The sequence below is a fragment of the Sorex araneus genome, chromosome 4 (genome assembly GCF_027595985.1).
Source record: "Sorex araneus isolate mSorAra2 chromosome 4, mSorAra2.pri, whole genome shotgun sequence".
NCBI lineage: Eukaryota > Metazoa > Chordata > Mammalia > Eulipotyphla > Soricidae > Sorex > Sorex araneus.
In genome coordinates, this window is record NC_073305.1 from 839,133 (window position 1) to 852,406 (window position 13,274).

A 13,274-nucleotide genomic window follows, 5' to 3' on the forward strand; every position below is an offset into this window, starting at 1 on the left:
CAGGCCCCCAGCCCAGGTCTCAGCCAGCCCCTCTCCATGGTGGGGCTGGTCTCCTGGAGACTCTGGGGCCCGTCAGAGAGGACCCTGAGCCGGTCAGACCAGCCCCGAGGTTGGGGGGGAATCTGGGGTTTTCTACACTCCTTCTCAGGCACCAGGGAGAGGAGCAGCAGGACCTCGGGGTGGGGCTCGCTCCCGGGTGCTCCTGGCCCCACGGAGCTTGGACAAGGCCGCCCCTCCCCCGGCTCCCGGGAGGGAGGCTCAGGAGCTGCTGGGAGCACGCTGGGAGCACTGGGAGCCTGTTGGGCTGTGAGGGCCACGTGCTCGGGCCCTGGGCCTGGGGGGGGGGCAGCGGCTGCTCCCTCCCGTCCCGCACGGGTCCCCCCACTGCCGTGCGTCCCCCAGGCTGGACGTGAGTGCGGGCTGACGCAGCGGGGCGGGAGATGCTAATCAAGAGCCATCGTTCACTGTCACCTCCACATTAGATTAGGGGAACCAGTAGGACACTCTGGCGAGCTTCTCTCCGGAGGTCGTGACCCAGGGGCTTAACCTCGTCAGACCCCGCCGCCCTCGTCACTGCACTGCTGCCGTCGCGCTGGACGCGGGGTCACCTCCGGCGTGGCCACCGCCCTGCCCGCTGCTCACATCTCAGCCCCTGGGGTCAGGATCGGGGGGCGCTCTCCACCCGCACAGGTCCCTGGAAACGGGGGCGTCTCCCTGGCCAGATGCTGCTTCCTTTGCCACAGCCCTTCGTCTGCAGGGATGGGGGGTGCAGAGCCTCCCGGCTCCCCCAGATCTCCTGAGCCCCCCAGTCCACCCCAGACGTGCCTGGCCTGTGGGTGGGAGCAGCTGGGGGCTGCTGAGCCCTGGGCCCATCTCTCTGGACGCTGTGAGCCGCTGTGTCCCGCGGGACAGGGACGGGACCCCCAGAGCCGTGGCGGGGACAAGGCCACACCCAGGCGGGTGGAGCCAGGCCAGAGCCCACTTGCTGTGACGAGAGGACAAGGAAAACGTTCAGGGCCACGCGCAGATTCAGTGTGTGGTCTAGCGGGGCTGGCGGTGACGGTTCCCGCCCTTCCTGCCGCACATCCATCAGAAATCGCGTTTCTCAGCAGCATCCAGGCCCTGGCCCAGGCTCCGTCTTTCTAATTAGCAGGACAGACCTCATAGCGGTATTGACGTGCACATAAAGCAGCTCTTACACGAGGAGAGTCAGGTTTGAGCACAAACAATTAAGAGGATAATTCGGAAGGAAGGTTGCTGGGTTGCTCTGCACTAACATTGACTCGCTCTGACTTACTTGGGTGCTCCCGGCGCTCCCCAGCTACCTGCCGGGGACACGGTTTCACTAGTAGCATTAAAGTGAATATTCATAATCTTTAAAAATCAATATGTGCAAACTCTTTAGTTTAGGTAGCACTGAGCTCGATTGTGTTGGTGATATATTCCGCATGTTACCCAGCAGCCACGAAGGAGGAGTGAGAACACCTGGGCTCCGGGTGTTTCTGCTCCACCAGCCTGTCCTGGGAGCCCAGAGCACTGCGGAGGGAGCATCTAGCGGGACCCCAGCGCAGGCCTCCCCAGCCTGCCTGGCTCGCTTCGTCCACTCTGGGCAGTGGCTGTGGTGGCCCAAGGCCTCTGCTTCAGGACAGAGGCTGGTTTCCACTGCGTCCAGGTGCCGTGAGGGTGAGCAGGGTCCACACACTGAGACACACCCACAGGTGTGACAAGGGTCGGGCCAGGACAGCCCACAGGGAGCTGGACTCTAGCTGGGTCCCGGCCACTGTGAGTCGGACCCTGGGTGGGCCCCGGTCAGGCCGCTGTGTGCTGGGCTCAGGGAGGGTCTGGCCACTGTGGGCCTGGGCTGGGTGGGCCCACCTCTGAGCGTGTGTCCTGGTGGCCAGACAGAGCTGGACAGGTCCATGTGAGTGGGAGGACCCTCGGGGCCGGGTGGGCTCTGGGGTCCACGGGGAGCAGACCGTGTGGTGAGAGGGTCAGCAAGGTGGCCAGGGGCAGGATGGAGAACCCAGGTGTGAGCAAGGGCCCCCCGGGGTCGAGACCTCCGACAGAGGGAACAGGCTGAGGAGGGCTCAGGCCTCTTCAGCAGAGACGAGGCTGGCTGGCCAGGGCACAGAGAGCCCTCTGGGGGGCAGAGCAGGGTGGCTGGCCCGAGTCTCGCCCAGGTGCGGGTGCTGTCTATGGGGCAGCGCCCAGAGGCCCCCAGGGCTGCTGCATCCCTGCCCTCCATACCCCGGCTGCAGGACCCACCCCCCCCCCCCAGTTCCCAGCTGCTGCCCTACCCCATCACGGCGTGAGCGTGAGCAGAAGCAGCTGCAGCGGGACCTGTCCACACACAAGACAGTGGGCAGGGCCGGGCTCCTGAGTTCCTCCCCTGGAGCAGGTGTGAGCACAGTTCAGGCCAGCGGACTTGAGTGATGTGTCCAGAACCTGGGGGGCTTGCAGAGTTGGACATGGGCATGGGGAGGGTAGAGCAGCGGCTGGGGCCTGAGGGGCAGGACAGAGGCTGGGGGCCATGAGGGGCAGGGCAGAGGCTGGGGGCCATGAGGGGCAGGGCAGAGGCTGGGGGCCATGAGGGGCAGGGCAGAGGCTGGGGGCCACGAGGGGCAGGGCAGAGGCTGGGGGCCACGAGGGGCAGGACAGAGGCTGGGGGCCACGAGGGGCAGGGCAGAGGCTGGGGGCCATGAGGGGCAGGGCAGCGGCTGGGGGCCACAAGGGGCAGGGCAGCGGCCGGGGGCCACGTGGGGCAGGGCAGAGGCCGGGGGCCACGTGGGGCAGGGCAGAGGCTGGGGGCCACAAGGGGCAGGGCAGCGGTCGGGGGCCACAAGGGGCAGGGCAGCGGCCAGGGGTATGGAGGGGCAGGGCAGCAGCTGGGGCCACAAGGGGCAGGGCAGCGGCCAGGGGTATGGAGGGGCAGGGCAGAGGCTGGGGGCCACGAGGGGCAGGGCAGAGGCTGGGGCCACGAGGGGCAGGGACGCAGCAGGAGACCTCACCTGGGTCTACCGAGGCTGCGGTTGGTGTGCCGCGGGTAGCCTGGCCTTCAGGGGCACTCAGCCTTCCCTCTGGACAGGGCTCGTCCTTCCCTGGAGGGTGCCGGGCTGGGGAGGCCTGTCCACACCCGTCTCTCGGGCCGGCCAGGCCCGCGCTGCTCCTCGGAGCTTCTCTGTGGCCGTGAGCCCCGGGCAGCAGCTGGCTCTGCAGGGCCAGGAAAGGGGCTCGCCCGGGGGGGTGGCTTCTTGGGACCCCTCTGGCTCTGTGGTCTCGCCAGCCCTCTCTGACGCTGGACAGCCCCCACCGGGCCCCAAGCTTCCCTTCAGCTTGCGGGGACGCCCACGACCCCCCCCCCCCCGCGCCAGGAAGTGGCTTTGTCCCCTCCCGCCACCCTCCCGGCCATTGATGGACGTGGCCGTGTCCTTTCCCACAGGGCCCTCTGAAAGGACAGGGCGGACAAAGCCTTTATCCTCACAAAGCGCAGCGACCCACCTGCCGGAGGGGAGGGTGAGGCCCGACCCGCCCAGACCCGGGACGAGACAAAGGCCCTTCCCCGCCGCCAGGCCACATTTCACTTCCCTGCTTGGGGATGACTCTAAGGAGGGCCCTTTGCCCTGTGCTGCGGGTCACGGGGACGGTGGGAAACCCCGTGACTCCCAGGACGGGCGTTGGTCAGGACAGAGCCGCCAGCCGGGCGCGCCGCGGAGCCGCCTCTGCCTCTGCCCTCGCTGCAGGGCTGCGCTGGCCACGGCCCGTTTGACGTCGCTGTGCTGGTGTCACTGCCCCAAGAGTTGCGACGGGAGGGATTCTCGCGGGGGCTGCCGTTGGCACCGGGACCCTGCAGAGGGCCCGGGAAGGTGAGGCGTGGGCCGGCAGACCCCTGCCCAGGACCCAGCTGCCCCCTCACCACTTGAGAAGCAACACCCTCACTGTGCCCCCAGCAACGTCACCAACTTATGAACCAGAGGGAAATTATTTCTGAGTTTCAAGGTATCCAAAGGCTTCACTAGGTACCTAGGTGGGCACTTCAGATCGCCACCGTGTCTAAGCTCTGGAGAGCACTGTAGGTTAAAGAACGGTTGTGTGCCAGGTAACAGCGCACAGCAGAAGCTTTACTGGATCTGATTGATGCAGCACTCAGTGGGGAAGTCGTGCTTTGGATTGGTGATACCTTGTGTTAATGAGCATAACAGCACTCACACGCTTACATCATAAATACGAAAAGTTTAATAACAAAGAACAAGCTTACTTTTATTCTCTCTGTTTTGACCTCCTTTTAACATCATCATCATCATCAATCATCATCCCATTGATCGTTGGTTTTCTCGAGTAGTCTCAGTAATGTCTCCATTCATCCTGGCCCTGAGATTTTAGCAGCCTCTCGTTACACGTCCTTCCCAATGGTGCCACATTGGAGGCTCTTTCAGGGTCAGGGGAATGAGACGCATCATTGTTACTGGGCTTGGCATATGAATACGCCACGGGGAGTTTGCCAGGCTCTCCCAAGTGGGCAGGAAACTCTCGGTAACTTGCTAGGTTCTCCAAGAGGGAGAACTAGGCTATAAGCTTTCGAGAGCTTGGTTTTAAGTCTCTGGATGTTGGCCATTGATGGGATTACACAGCACCAGGGGCAGTCCCTGAGTGTGACTGACTAGCTACTAGAAAATGGGGAATCTGGGTGGAAGAGGCCCAGTCCCAATCCGAGCAATCTCAGAGATCTCAGCCCTGGGTCTCACACACCTGGGTTCCTCAGCTGGTTCCTTCATGCATGAGGTTCGTCCGAACATGTGGAGGTGGGCCTGGAGCATGGCTATGGCTGGGTTCTGGAGGTCTTCAGCTGTGGGGGCTCTGCTCAGGGTGGAGAGGGAAACTCAACCCACCCCCTCGAAGGGGCCCCGGTGAAGACAGCCAGGAGTGGGGGCAAGAGACTCTGCCTACTGGGGCGAAAAGTCCACCATACATTTTCTCCCCAATTCCATTCCTGGGACATGCCATAGCATTTGAGAAAAGTCTAATTAAATTTCTAGAAAATACATATGAGAAGTATGGACCTGTTTTTAGTTTTACTACGGCGGGCAAGACGTTCACTTGCCTTCTGGGGAGTGATGCCGCTGCACTGTTTTTTAAATTTTTTTAATGGAATCACTGTGAGAACAGTTACAAAGATTTCAGGTTTAAGTCTCAGTCACACAATGATCAAACACCCGTCCCTTCCCCAGTGCACGTGTTCCACCACCAAGAGCCCCAGTATACCCCCCTCCCACCCCCACCCTGCCCATGTGGCTGATGATTTTCACTTTACTCTCTCTTTGATTACATTCAATTTTCAACAGGAAACTCGCCGCTGCACTGTTTTTTAATAGTAAGAATGAAGACCTGAATGCTGAGGACGCTTACGGCCGTCTCACAACACCTGTGTTTGGGAAGGGCGTTGCCTGTGATGTACCAAATCCAGTTATCTTAGAGCAGAAGAAAATGTTGAAAAGTGACCTCAACATAGCCCATTTTAAATAGCATGTTTCTATACTTGAAAAAAACAAAGGAGTACTTTATTTATTTATTTCTTTTTGCTTTTTGGGTCACACCCAGCGATGCTCAGGGGTTACTCCTGGCTCTGCACTCAGGAATTATTCCTGGCGGTGCTTAGGGGACCATATGGGATGCTGGGGATCGAACCTGGGTTGGCCGTGTGCAAGGCAAACGCCCTCCCCGCTGTGCTATCGCTCCAGCCCCGAAGGAGTATTTTAAAAGTTGGGGAGAAAGTGGAGAAAAAACTTTGTTTGAAGCTCTTTCTGAGCTTATAATTTTGACAGCTAGTCCATTGTTTTCATGGAAAGGAAATCAGGAGTCGACTCGAGGGGAAGGGGGCGCGAGTGTATGCGGATTTGGGTGGGGGTTTCAGCCATGCAGCCTGACCACTGCAGGGCTGGCTCCCTTTGCCCAGTTTCAGGCGCAGAGACAGCTCATCCAGAGATCAAGAATATTTTCCACAAGGCAACCCAGAAACGCAGAAATTCTGAAGGAAAAAGTAGATGACATCCTCCACACTTTACTCGATTCTGCTTACAAAGACGGGCGCCCTTTGACAGAGGGTGAAGTGGCAGTGGGCTTCTTGGACCGCTCCCGGCAGGGCAGCAGGCCTCCTCAAGTACCAGTGCCTGGGTGGGCTTCTTTTTGGCCAGAGACAAAGCACTCCAAGAAAAATGTTATCTAGAACAGAAACAGTTTGTGGAGAGGAACTGCCTCCTTTCTCTTACGACCAGCTCAAGGATCTAAACTTACTGGATCGCTGTATAAAAGAAACATTAAGACTTAGACCTCCTAGAATGACCATGATGAGAATGGCCGAAACCCCTCAGCAGGGTATACCATTCCCCCAGGACACCAGGAATGTGTGTCAGCCACGGTCAACCAGAGACTTAAAGACTCATGGATTGAACGTCTGGACTATAATCCTGACCATTACCTCTACAGGAAAATAATCCAGCATCAGGAGAGAAATTTGCCTATGTACCATTTGGAGCTGGACGTCATGGTTGTAGTGGAGAGGATTTTGCCTATGTTCAAATTAAGACCACTTCCCACTACGCTTCATCTATATGAATTTTATCTCATTAATGGCTCTTTTCCCACCGTGAATTATACAACCGTGATTCACATCCCTGATACCCAGTTATCCAATACAAAATAAGGTCACAATGAAGCAGGCTGCAAAAGTGAAACATCAGTGTAATCTACAAAAGCAGTGGAAGAGAAGGAAGTTTACAAATGACTTTCCTTGTGCTACTCTCTTTTTTGAGTGTGGAATTTAAAATAGGCACCCGTACCTACTAGTTTTTATATAAACTGGTTTCATCAAATATAATGTATTTCAAAGATTTCCCAAAACTTTTATACTGGACATTTACAACATGTGCTTTCCTTATAGACATCAAGCTCATTAATATTGCTTAGAGAAATATTGGAATTGGTAAATTTTAAATCACACAATTTCCAAGTATTTTAAGAGGATTTGGAATGTATGTTCATGGTATTCAAATCTTAGATTTAGCAAGACATAGATACTTGGGAGCCATAGGTTAATTATTCATTTACTGGGTAGTGTGTGTGTGTGTGTGTGTGTGTGTGTGTGTGTGTGTGTGTGTGTGTGTAAGGACAAGGAAGAAACTCACACTTCAGGCTTTGGATAAGAGTATACTATGTGTTACATGATTCTCAGCAGTGACAAAGCTTTGTGGTAAAAAAATGTTTCATATTTTAACTGGAAGCATCATTTATAGGTAACTGAGATCTATGGCTGGCTTAACTATATTTCCTAAAAATGATTACTAAGAATTTTCATTCAACTTGGATCTAATTAATAGATACCACATATTTACCCACCTGTTGATTATACATCTGGTTCTGTAGGGTCACGTCTGTGTAAAGTCCAAAAGCACATGCCTCAAGGGCTTTTTTCCTCTTAGGCTCGAAATGGTTCCTTGCTTCCTCTTGAGAACCCAGACAGGGCTGTTCCTGTTTGCAGCTCCACTGATTAAAACATAACTTAGGTGAGCAAGTTTTCAAGCAAATCTATACAATCTGAGATCAGGGTACTTTGATTTTTAAGTACGAGTATTTTGATCAAGGTCTCTGGAGAGGTATCAGTGGTAACGTTCTGTAAAACTGTTCAAAAGCAACTTACGACGGGGAATGACTGGATGATACCAGTAGTCTGACCACTTAGCCTTTTCACTGGTCGAGGCCAAATATGTATGTTACAGTTTCACTTAAGAGGTTAAGGGGACTAACGGGAAGCCCTTTGAAAAGGCAAATGTCTGCTGTTAAGTTTTCCATATTAAATGTATCTTTGAGGTAAGTTTTCCAGTAGCGAGGTGGTCACACCCAGAAGCTGTCCCCCACCCCCTGCCCGTGTAATCCCATCAAAGGCCAACCTCCCTTTAGCAGTAATAGTAGTAGTCGGCGACTTGAAACTTTTTAAAAATGCATCATGTGTTATGCGCGTGTGGCCCGAATGTTTAGATAGCAGCTTCCTCTGACAGCGGGGAGAGAACAGACTGGAGACGTTCCATCCTTTTCCGCTTAGAGTGATTACGTCTGGTGCTTGAATAGCAATCAGCGGATGGGCGAATATTCAGCCTGATTCTGTCTTTCATCGGATAAGGCCCTGGTGCCTCAGACTTGCTGACGCTGGGGAAAGACATGACGGATTCTGGATTCCGCAGTTCAGCCCCACTCCGGAGGAAGCCTCACCTGGAGGGCAGGTGCAGGCGCCTTTAACTTTCTCAAACAATTCATCTGCATTTCACTGTATCACTGTCATCCCTGCTCACTGATTTGCTCGAGCCGGTGCCAGTAACGTCTCCATTCATCCTAGCCCTGAGATTTTAGCAGCCTCTCCTTATTCGTCCTTCCCAATGGTGCTGCATTGGAGGGTCTTTCAGGGTCAGGGGAATGAGACCCATCATTGTTACTGTTTTTGACATATCGAATATGCCACGGGGAGCTTGCTAGGCTCTGCTGTGCAGGCAGGAAACTCTTGGTAGCTTGCCGAGTTCTCTGAGAGGGAGAACTAGACAATAAGAGGTTGTACTGCCACATTCGCTGTCTGGGAGCTTTGTTTTATAGTCTCTGGATCTTGGCCGTTGATGGGATTACATGGGGGAGGGGGACAGTTTGTGGGTGTGACTGCCTAGCTACTGGAAAATGGGGGATCTGGGTGGAGGAGGTTCAGTTCCGATCCAAGCAGGCTTGGAGATCTCAGCCCGGGGTCCTGCACATCTGGGTTCCTTCATGCGTGAGGCTCATCCGAGCAAGTGGAGAGGGGCCTTGAGCACGGCAGTGGCTGAGTTCTGGGGGTCTTGGGCTGCAGGGGCTCTGTTCAAGGCGGGGAGGGAAACAGTGAAATCAAGAGTAATCATGTTCCCAGATCAGGTAATTGACCAAATCTCTCCTTCCCCACACACCCCCCAAAGCATGCACACTCTACTCTGGGCCTGCAGGGGAAACCGATGTACAATCCACAAGGGTGGGGTGAGCCCTGGGGGTGGCTGCTCAGCAGTGCCCAGAAGCCAGTGGCACCTCAAGGGAATTAGGGGGTGACCATAGCCAGATGGTCAGCCTGAGGTGGGGGTGAAGAGCAGAGCAGCGGAAATGATGATGGGGCTGCAGGATGGCCAGGGGTGAAGGAGGAGGACCAGCCATGGAGTTGGGTGGTGGGAACTGTGAGGGGGTGGTAGAGGTGGAGATGGGGGAGGAGAACCTGCTGGATGATGGAGCTGCTGGATGATAGCAGCTGGATTCAGGCCCCGGCACCCATGGTTCCCTGAGCACTGCCAGGAGGAACTCTCGAGCCTGAGCATCCAGCAGCTCCATCATCCAGAAGCTCCATCACCCGGCAGCTCCGTGACCCAGCAGCTCCATCATCCGGCAACTCTATCACCCGGCAACTCCATCATCCAGCAGCTCCATCATCCAGCAGCTCCATGACCCAGAAGCTCCATCACCCGGCAGCTCCGTGACCCAGCAGCTTCATCACCCGGCAGCTCCGTGACCCAGCCGCTCCATGACCCAGCAGCTCCATCACCCGGCAGCTCCGTGACCCAGCCGCTCCATGACCCAGCAGCTCCATCACCCGGCAGCTCCGTGACCCAGCAGCTTCATCATCCGGCAGCTCCATCATCCGGCAACTCTATCACCCGGCAGCTCCATCACCCACAGCTCCATCATCCAGCAGCTCCATGACCCAGAAGCTCCATGTCCCAGAAGCTCCATCACCCGGCAGCTCCATCACCCACAGCTCCATCACCCGCAGCTCCATCACCCACAGCTCCATCACCCGGCAGCTCCATCATCAAACAGCTCCATTATCCGGCAACTCCATCACCCACAGCTCCATCACCCGGCAGCTCCATCACCCGCAGCTCCATCACCCGGCAGCTCCATCACCCGGCAGCTCCATCACCTACAGCTCCATCACCCGGCAGCTCCATCACCCGCAGCTCCATCACCCGCAGCTCCATCACCCGGCAGCTCCATCACCTGGCAGCTCCATCACCTACAGCTCCATCACCCGCAGCTCCATCACCCGGCAGCTCCATTTACATTCAGAGGACTTTTGTTTTGGTTTAGGTGCGCTGTTCTCACGTGAAAGCGGTTGATTGCTCTGCCTTCTCCCCTGAGGGGGTCTCTGTAGTCCTGAGTGAGCAGCCAGGAGGCAGAGCTGAGGAGCTGCCCCCGTGGGTCAGAGGCTGCAGGCTCTGACCTGCACTTGCTGTTGTTAGAAGGGCCTGGGGCTGGGGGCGGGGCCTGCAGGGTTGGACCCCGCCCAGCCCCCAGCTCCACAGGGGCCCCTGGGTTGGCCCCCGGGTGCCCCAAGGCCTGCACTGCACCAGCGGCCACTTGCCTGAGTATGACCAAGGGTGGCCCCGGGCCCCTGGGGGCCCCATAGAGAATACCCCGGGGGGCGGACTCAGTGGGAGATGCTGCTTTTGCTCTGGGATCTTCACTCCCTGGGGAGACCAGGTCACCGCCTGAGACCAAGGTGCCCCTGCAGCTGGGGACGAAGGTCAGGAGGGCCCGAGTGGCAGAGACCCCTCCCCCGCCGGCCTGCACACAGAGCTCCCGGCGGCCCGCCAGGCTCCGTGGGAGCCCAGACTCAGCCCACCTCAGCCTCTGCGGCTGGGGCCGGCAGGAACCCCCCGGCCCCTCTTGGTGGGTTTGTCCCTTCCCCACAATGCTTCTCGGCCTCGACTCCACAGCTGTATCCTGCAGAGGGTCCTCGAAAGATGCTCCTTGCAGCCAGGGCTTCACACGTCTCAGACGTCTCTGGGTACAGACTCTCGGAGCACGCTCACACTGTTGTCACGGGGAAGCAGTGTGATGTGTGACGCGGCAGGAGGGATACCGTGGGCTGCTCGTCGCACGTCAGAAATGGTCATGGCGGGCAATGCCGAAAGATTCAGCCTGGTAATTGTGTTGCTGCAGATCCAGAGTTAGGTTTCTCTCTCCCTATACGTTCTGAGATTTCTGTTCCGGGTCAGGTTCAAGGGCGGAGTGCCAGGTGCACACGCAGAGACCGTCGCGGGCACACGTGTCTTTCACGTCATACAAAGTGCAGTTATTCTCCCCGAGACGGTCGTTTGGACTCACGGCACTAAAGTGATGTTTACTTAGTGCCAGGCAGTGCCCTGTGTTCGGGTTTTGCTGATTCCATGCCCAGGGAGTGAGTTCCTGGGCTCTGAGTCCCTCTGCTCAGCCCCTCACCTGACGTCTCTGCGGCCTCTGCTCAGCCCCTCACCTGACGTCTCTGCGGCCTCTGCTCAGCCCCTCACCTGACGTCTCTGCGGCCTCTGCTCAGCCCCTCACCTGACGTCTCTGCGGCCTCTGCTCAGCCCCTCACCTGACGTCACTGCGGCCTCTGCTCAGCCTCTCACCGCTCCTGACGTCTCTGCGGCCTCTGCTCAGCCCCTCACCTGACGTCTCTGCGGCCTCTGCTCAGCCCCTCACCTGACGTCTCTGCGGCCTCTGCTCAGCCCCTCACCTGACGTCTCTGCGGCCTCTGCTCAGCCCCTCACCTGACGTCTCTGCGGCCTCTGCTCAGCCTCTCACCGCTCCTGACGTCTCTGCGGCCTCTGCTCAGCCTCTCACCTGACGTCTCTGCGGCCTCTGCTCAGCCCCTCACCTGAAGTCTCTGCGGCCTCTGCTCAGCCCCTCACCTGACGTCTCTGCGGCCTCTGCTCAGCCCCTCACCTGACGTCTCTGCGGCCTCTGCTCAGCCTCTCACCGCTCCTGACGTCTCTGCGGCCTCTGCTCAGCCCCTCACCTGACGTCTCTGCGGCCTCTGCTCAGCCCCTCACCTGACGTCTCTGCGGCCTCTGCTCAGCCCCTCACCTGACGTCTCTGCGGCCTCTGCTCAGCCCCTCACCTGACGTCTCTGCGGCCTCTGCTCAGCCCCTCACCTGACGTCTCTGCGGCCTCTGCTCAGCCCCTCACCTGACGTCTCTGCGGCCTCTGCTCAGCCTCTCACCGCTCCTGACGTCTCTGCGGCCTCTGCTCAGCCTCTCACCTGACGTCTCTGCGGCCTCTGCTCAGCCTCTCACCGCTCCTGACGTCTCTGCGGCCTCTGCTCAGCCTCTCACCGCTCCTGACGTCTCTGCGGCTTCTGCTCAGCCTCTCACCTGATGTCTCTGCGGCCTCTGCTCAGCCCCTCACCGCTCCTGACGTCTCTGCGGCCTCTGCTCAGCCCCTCACTGCTCCTGACGTCTCTGCAGCCACGTGGTGGCTCCAGGCCCCGGGACTTGGGGGCTCTCAGCACCCAGTTCCCCGTTCTTTCATTTAGGACACTAAAGTCTCTGTGGCAGGGCCGGGGGTAGGGAGCTTGCCCTGCGCACGGCCAGTGCTCTCTCTCGAGCACCACAGCACTGCCAAGGAGCACTGCCAAGGAGCACTGCCAGGCATGGCCCCAACAAAACAGAGCAGAAGCGTCTCTGCTGTCTGAGCTGGACCGAGGGTCCCGCGTGGGGTCGCAGACCTGCTGACAGCGTGTGGAGGCGGTTGGGCCTGGTGGGCAGGCTCCTAACACGGGCGGGCGTGCCCCGGAGCCGGTGCCAGCCTGCGCCCAGAAACCGTGCCTCTCGGGGGGCAGCCGCACAGCTCAGACCCCCAGAGATGAGAGACCGGCAGGCCTTCCCCGCCCACACAGGCAGAGGCAGCGCCTGCGGGGGCGTCAGCTCGAGTGTGAGTCAGGCCTCAGGGTGTGGCTGAGTGAGGATCTCAGTGCCTGAGTGTGTGAGTGTGTGAGGGTCTCAGTGTGTATGTGAGGGTCCAGTGTGTGAGTGTGTGAGGGTCCAGTGTGTATGTGAGGGTCCAGTGTGTGAGTGTGTGAGAGTCCAGTGTGTGAGTGTGTGTGGGTCCAGTGTGTGAGTGTGTGTGGGTCCAGTGTGTGAGTGTGTGTGGGTCCAGTGTGTGAGTGTGTGTGGGTCCAGTGTATGAGTGTGTGTGGGTCCAGTGTGTGAGTGTGTGTGGGTCCAGTGTGTGAGTGTGTGAGTGTTTCAGTGTGAATGTGTGTGGGTCCAGTGTGTGAGTGTGTGTGGGTCCAGTGTGTGAGTGTGTGAGTGTTTCAGTGTGAATGTGTGTGGGTCCAGTGTGTGAGTGTGTGTGGGTCCAGTGTGTGAGTGTGTGTGGGTGGGTCCAGTGTGTGAGTGTGTGAGTGTCTCAGTGTGTGAGTGTGTGTGGGTCCAGTGTGTGAGTGTGTGTGGGTCCAGTGT

The 13,274-nt window shown here is 58.0% G+C and overlaps 1 pseudogene; it reads left to right on the forward strand.

Moving 5' to 3' along the window:
• Window positions 1-6,708, forward strand: part of LOC101546577 (lanosterol 14-alpha demethylase-like) — a 28,767-nt pseudogene extending 22,059 nt beyond the window's left edge.
• The last annotated feature ends 6,566 nt before the right edge of the window (window positions 6,709-13,274 follow it).